The sequence below is a fragment of the Quercus robur genome, chromosome 6, assembly GCF_932294415.1.
Source record: "Quercus robur chromosome 6, dhQueRobu3.1, whole genome shotgun sequence".
NCBI lineage: Eukaryota > Viridiplantae > Streptophyta > Magnoliopsida > Fagales > Fagaceae > Quercus > Quercus robur.
In genome coordinates this window covers 39,868,408-39,876,103 of record NC_065539.1, presented here as the reverse complement: position 1 = coordinate 39,876,103, position 7,696 = coordinate 39,868,408, and the positions used below count along the sequence as shown (strand labels likewise).

General features: G+C 43.4%; 1 long non-coding RNA gene across 1 annotated transcript; it reads right to left on the bottom strand.

Annotated features, from left to right (window-relative positions):
- Positions 1-988, bottom strand: LOC126688718 (uncharacterized). Its single transcript, XR_007644342.1, has 3 exons — positions 723-988; positions 517-629; positions 1-413 (listed from the first exon to the last, which is right to left on the bottom strand). It is a non-coding gene; the product is annotated as an uncharacterized LOC126688718 (long non-coding RNA).
- Between the last annotated feature and the right edge of the window lie 6,708 nt (positions 989-7,696).

The window sequence follows — 7,696 nt, the reverse complement described above, 5'->3', positions numbered from 1 at the left end:
ATTTCATTCACCATGCAAACATATTTGAAATTGTCTAAATAAGAGTTCAACTCCCAAAATACTATCATGTAGCATATAATATCATTAGTGTCACTATGTGTGTCAGTGTCAATAACAATAAGTGTTAATGTATTTACTTAATAACGTATTACAGAACCATTTGTCACTGTCCACAAATGCCAAAAGAAATAAATACAAATTAAATTAGCATTTAGGCAAAAGAATGCTAATTGCTTGTATCCCCACAAATAATCCCACCAATGAATACCTAAATAACTACCATTAGTGAAAAGTCTACTACTAATAACATGTACAAATATAATTAGCATATTGGCAAAAGAATGCTAATTCTTGTAAGTCCATTATCCAGTAAGTCTGTGCACTATGCATCATTTTAGAACTCCTACAAAATACTAAACAAAACAAAATAAACACGTGTTAATAACAATAAAATATTTATGAACAATAGAATATTTATAATTAACACAAACAAATGATAATAGCAAGTATACTTACATAATACTAACTACTAACTAACTCCAAGTAAAGAGTAACACATCACTCATCATCATCCAACACAACGGTGCTTGGATCCTCCTCCATAGGCATTGAGCAAACCAATGCAATTTCTACAATCCCATTCAAAATAAAATGATTCGTAAGCATTGAGCAAATAAATAAGCAATTGATATATACAACAAACAAAATGAATATATATTTACCAGTGTCAATCTCAAAACCATCAATATCCTCCACATTATCCATGCACTCCCGAAGCTTTATTGGTCTTTTTTCCTTTGCATCTTTCAACCAATTTTGGGTACAAATAAGGGCTTCAACTGTATTAGAAGATAGTGAACTACGGAACGAATCCAAAACACGCCCCCCCGTACTAAAAGCAGACTCGGATGCAACTGTAGAGACAGGAATAGCCAACACATCACGGGCAATTTGGGAAAGGACTCGATATCTAGAAGAATTCATTTTGACCCACTCTCTCCACATACAACGTCTTCAATATCCCGAACCTTAGAGCTCATCGCATCCCCCTTGTCCTTTCCATACCACTCCCTAAACCAAAACTTTACATACTTCAATCTCTACCTTGGGTCAAGAACAACAGCAACAAAAAGTATCAAATTGATATTATCTATACTTCCCCAATACTTATCATATTTTTTTTTCATCTCTACCGCCATACTCTTCAAGAGTGGATCCCCATCAACACTACACAATTGTTGCAATTGATCTTCAATGCTAATTAGCTCATGGAAGTATGTATTAGAAGTGACAAACAAAGACCCAGAAAATCTAAGTGTCGCCTCATAAAATATGCCAAGAAATTTCACAAAAGTTTTAACATTTTTCCAATCAAGATAGTTAGGAAGACCAACGGGCTTTTTCCCATTCCCATCTAATTCACAAAAATAAAGTTTATAATGCCCATCCTTCTCTTCCAACCTATCAAATGCTCTCACAAATTTCAAAGCACAATCTAACGTAAGATAAGTGGAATTCCACCTTGTTGGCACATCAAGAGACAACAAACATTTGGCTTTGATTTTCTCATTTTCAACACATTCTTGAAACTTCTCAAATCTTGCGGGAGAGGCTCTCACATATCGCATCGCATTCCTAACTTTGGCAATTGATTCATGAATGGACTTCAACCCATTTTGCACTATCAAATTCAAGATATGCGCACAACAACGCATATGCATGAACTCACCACCCAATATGCTACTATCTCTTTCTTTTGTTTTCTTTTGCACATAATCAATTGCCACATCATTAGAACTAGCATTGTCCGCAGTGATTGTAAACAACCGGTCTATACCTCACTTCAACAAACATGATTCAACCGCTCTATCTATAGTGTCCCCTTTGTGATTAGCTATAGGGCAAAAGTTTAAGATTTTTTTTTGGTAAGTCCAATCCCCATCAATGAAGTGTGCCATGACAACCATATAATTCAAGTTTTGTATGGATGTCCAAGTATCCGTTGTCACACAAACCCGTTGCCCAACAAAAGCCCTTCTCAAAATATCCACCTCACTAGAATAAATCTTCATACAAGCCCTTGCAATGGTAGTGCGATGGGGAATAGGAAACCTAGACTCAACTATTTCCATAAATTCTTGAAAGCTTGACGCTCCACAAATTTAAAAGGCCGTTCATCAACGATGATCATCCTTGCCAACGCCAACCTTATCCTCTCTTCACTATAGTTTGCAACCACTAACACACTTGAACCACTTTCCCCTTCTCTCTTAGCTTGGAAAGACAAAGTTTTTTGCTTATCATCACGGAGAAAAGGCCACTTCTTACACACCTTCATGTGTTGCAACATGCCCGAAGTACCATTTTTCTTACCATGACATTTATATTGATTTTTACAATACTTGCATTGAGACCTAGGATTATTGGGACCAAAATCAGCCAACTTAATGAAGTGTTGCCATACTATAGACGAGTCCTTACCACCTTGTTTAGGTGATAGTGGGGGAAGTGATGCACCAAGTCCAATGGGTGCTACAGGTTCAGGTGGGTTAGGGTTAGCATTACCAGAAATAGGAGGAAGTGGGTTAGGGTCCCCAGGTGCACCAAATCTAGGTGGAGCATCGACATCCATCTAATAAAAAAATTTCCAACCAACAAAAAAACAAAGTTTCCACAACAATATCAAATTATAATTTTTCAAACAAATACAATATCAAATAGCTCACTCTCAATCAATGAATGTCACAACCAAATTCAATAATAGCAATAACTAAGTACTAAAAATTTAAAATCATAACGTTGAATATAGTGAGTGTTTAGTGATTACCTCTTCGTGAAGGATTAAAAGCGTGAACTCTCTCAATCTCGTCTCCCTCAAAAATTAAAATGCTGAAGAAAAAAAAAAAGTTAGTGCTTACTACTTAGTAGACTGTGAGTGTGACAAATAAGTGCTGAAAATTTGATAAAATCTAAACTGATAAGCATTAACTATAAGCAAGAGAGCATTATAAAACTACACGGTATAAATTAACTAATCTGACTAAATAAATAAATTAAGTAAAAACTAACTAAATAAATTAACTGCACTTAATAAATTAACTATACTGACTAAATAAATAAATATACTAAAAACTAACTAAATAAATTAACTACACTATATAAATTAACTAAACCGACTAAATAAATAAATAAACTAAAAACTAACTAAATAAATTAACTACACAGTATAAATTAACTAAACTACAAGCATTATAAATTTACAACTATAAGCAAGAGAGCAAGAAGGAATCCGGCCATATTTCATAAATTAACTACTCAACGTACAGTCAAACCAAACAGTCAAACCAAGAGTATCTTATAAACTACAAAGTATCACTATCAGTATCAAGTGTAAGACTACTCAAAGTCTTAAACAGTCAAACCAAGAGAATCCTATAAACTTATACGGCACCGAGATCCCAAGACCCATATAGGCCCTTGGGCCCAGGCCCAACGGGAACAGCCCCATTGCCCTAAGCCCTTCTTGGATCTGCCTTAGCGTAAAAACTAATTTTGGGCCTTTAATTCTGATAAGTGCTCGGCATAAGTTTTCCCGAACAAGCATATTAACCGTGTCCGGGAAAATCATGATATGCTCGGTAAACTGCATTACCGAGCACTATCGACTAAGCTGGAACCAAGTTTCAAGGCCATAATTGTTGCACCCCACTCTCACCTAAAAATCCACTTAAATCAGATAATATTAGACCTTCAATAGCACTAACAGAGGCTGAAAACGTAATCTCACCACTAACCTTGGCTATAAATAGCAGAAGTTTGGGAGGAAGAAAGGGTTCAGAAAAATAGAGAGAAAACAGTCAAGTGAGAAGAAGAAACTGAGTGTTGCTTTGAGTCTCTCTGCCGAGAACGACCTAGAGTAGGAAATCCTCAAGCCCACTACAAATAAATTGTGAGCCCAAGTGAGTTAAGGCCCAACAGCCTCATACCTGGTTCCCACAATTGGCGCCCACCGTGGGGCTCTCCTACGAAGCTATGGTTCGACTGAGACTCAAACAAGGGAAATGTCCGAGGAGCGTTCAGGAGGACGTGCGCCGAGCAGTTCCATAGGATCTTCTCGGGGATCGACGTGGAGGGAGAGAAGGTAGAAACGGCGGGAGGATAGGGAGCACCTCAGAGGAGAGGAAAGGTCCGGATTGGGAGAAGGGTTGGCCCAGACACACCGAACGGTTTCAGGCGTCTCGGTGCATCGGCAGTATGATGACATAGACCGAGAACTGGAGCAGTTGCGCAGATTGGTAATGGATTTAAAGCTGGAAGCAAGGGGTCGGCGCCAAGAAAGGAATCGCAACCCCCAGCAAAGGAGAAATCGGGGCGAGGAGGATTCCAGTCGATCTGGTACGCAACGATTCCGAGACCGATCACGCTCTCAAGAGTCACACCGGCACTCCCGGGAGACACGTCATCAGCGGGACCGTTCACGGTCGCATGAATACGGTGACCGAGGGTCAGAATCGTCGGAGGAATGGCAGCACCACAATGCCGCCATGGACGCCATGAGCCGAGCCTTACGGATGGCTGCCCGGTCGCCGTTCTCCGATGAGATTGAACGGGCCCCTATGCCGAGCAGATTCACGCGATCGCCATTCAATTCCTACGAGGGGAAGACGGACCCCGTGGAGCATGTCAGTCATTACATCCACATGATGTCTTTGCATGCACACAATGATGCATTGATGTGTAAAGTATTCCCCTTTAGTCTCGGCTCAACGGCCCTGAGATGGTTCAATGGGTTACGGAAAGGCTCCATACGTAGCTTCGCCGAGCTGATTCAAGAGTTCGGTAGTAAATTCGTGACATGCAGCCGAGTGCAACAGCCGGTTGACGCGCTACTTTCCATGAAGATGAGGGTTGGAGAAACCCTTCGGAGTTATGCCAGCCGATACTGGAAACTCCACAACGAGATTAGTGGAGGGAATGAGAAAATTGCGGCAAGCACCTTTAGGATGGGGCTCCCCGAAGACTCTGAATTACGGGAATCGTTGACGAAAAGAACCCCCAAGGATATGAGGTAACTAATGAGATGCATAGAGGAGTACAAACGCCTGAAGGACGACCGGCTGTAGAGCAGGGGGAAAGCTCCGGTAACTGGGAGATCTCGGCAAGGCGTTGTGCCAGCAAAACCCAAAAAAGACTTCAGAATGCAGGAGCCAGAGGTGCAAATCGAAGGGGTTAATGTGGCGTTTAAAGAACCCGAGCACAAAATCTTGGAGCGGATTAAGAACGAGTTATTCTTCAGGTGGCCAAACAAAATGGGGGGCGACCCGTCTCGGAGGAACCAAAACCTATACTGCACCTATCACAGAGACAAAGGACACACCACCGAGCTGTGTCGGGTATTAAAAGATCATCTCGGGCAGCTAATAAAGGCAGGGTACCTGAAAGAGTTTGTGGTAGACTCTACTGACCGAGAAGCCGGCCAGGGCGTCCAACAGAAAAGGAACCCCCTCCTGCCTCCACTGGGGGTAATCAAAGTCATCCATGCTGCACCAAGAGGAACGGCAGCAGCAAAAAGGGTATTAACAATTGCTTGCACAGGAGGAGATTCAGCCGAGAAGAAGAAGAAATTTGAACGGCTGACCATCTCGTTCGGAGAAGACGATTTGGAAGGAATGGTCCAACCTCATGACGATGCTTTGGTGGTGACGGCCAGGATAGGCGGGTTCCTGGTGAAGAGGGTAATGATCGACCAAGGGAGCGGGGCTGACGTCATGTACCCGGACCTCTTCGAAGGGCTCGGATTGAAGACCCAGGATTTGGCGAAGTATGACACGTCGCTGGTCTCATTTGACAGGAGAGTCGTAATTCCCGAGGGACAAATCTCTCTCCCGGTGGACATGGAAGGCAAGGGAGTTATAATTACCTTCATAGTAGTCCGATCATTCTCACTGTATACCGCAATCCTAGGGAGGCCATGGATTCACGCCATGAAGGCTGTTCCGTCCACCCTCCACGTGAAAGTTAAATTTCCCACTGAGTATGGAGTTGCCGAGGTGAGGGGGAACCAACAAGTGGCGAGGCAGTGTCTTGTCGCAGCGGTCAGATGAAAAAATGAGCAGCTCGGACAAGCTGAACAGGCCGAGGAAGAAACTTCATAGCAATTACAGAAGCCCCGAGGGGAAACGGGGGTAGACGTGGCCGAGGAGATATTGAAGGTTAGAATTCTTCCAGATACTGACAGGTATTTCCAGATAGGTACAAGCATGAATGACCGGGAAAGGGTAGAGATGTTGTTGTTCCTTTTGCAGAACGTAGATGTTTTCGCATGGAACCCATATGAAGTGCCCGGCGTAGATCCCGAGTTCATTGTCCACAAACTCAACGTGGACCCATCATTTCCCCTGAATAAGCAGAAACCGAGAAGAGCATCAAAGGAACATGTCGACGCAGTAAACCTGGAGGTCCAGCGGCTGAAGGAGGTCGGAGTCATAAAAGAAATATTCTTCCCAAGATGGCTAGCAAACACTGTTGTAGTGAAGAAGAAGAACGGTAAATGGAGAGTTTGTGTGGACTTCACAGACTTGAACAGGGCATGTCCCAAGGACCCATTCCCAATGCCCAAGATTGATCAACTAGTAGATGCCACGTATGGGCACCCGAGGATGAGCTTCCTGGATGCCTTCCAGGGCTACCACCAGATTGCCTTGGCGCCCGAGGATCGAGAAAAGACAGCATTTATATCCCCGAATGCAAACTATCATTACGAGGTCATGCCGTTTGGACTGAAGAACGCCGGAGCCACGTACCAGCGAATGATGACGAGAATGTTCCGAGAAAAAATTGGATGCACGGTTGAAGTATATATTGACGACATGGTGGTAAAAAGCAGAAAAGAGTCACAGCATACGGAAGACCTCCGGGGAGTATTCAAGATACTACGGTGGCATAAATTGCGCCTGAATGCCGAGAAGTGCACTTTCGGAGTGGGAGCTGGCAAGTTCCTGGGTTATCTGATCTCTACTCGGGGAATAGAGGCTAACCCCGACCAAATAGAGGCCGTGAACCGCCTCAAACCACCAAGCAATCCCAAGGAGGTGCAAGTGCTCACTGGAATGTTAGCCGCCCTAAACCGATTCATCTCCAAGTTTGCCGATCACTGCCGGCCGTTTTATCAACTTCTGAAGAAGTGGAAGGGGTTTCGTTGGGACGAGGGATGTGGTGAGGCTTTTCGAGAGCTGAAGGAATACTTGGCAAATGCGCCAAGGTTGACGGCCCCGGAGCCCGGGGAGGATTTGTTTATGTACCTCTCAGTCACCGACCATGCCGTAAGTGCTATGTTACTAAGGAACCAAGGAGTACAAATGCCAGTGTATTACATAAGCAAAACCTTGGTAGATGCCGAGACCAGGTACCTACCCCTGGAGAAGTTAGTTTTAGCCCTGGTGCACGCCACTAGGAAGTTGCCACATTACTTCTAGGCTCATACGGTGTTCGTCCTAACCGAGTAACCATTACAGTCACTGTTAAAGAGATCAGACTTCACAGGCCGAATTGCCAAATGGGGGACTCGGTTGGGATCGTTTGACATAAGATACCGACCTAGAAGCTCGGTGAAGGGATAGGTTCTCGCAGATTTCATCGCAGAATTCACACCCAAGAACGACGGCAAGGTAATCTGTAGTACAGAAATTCGCCCGTG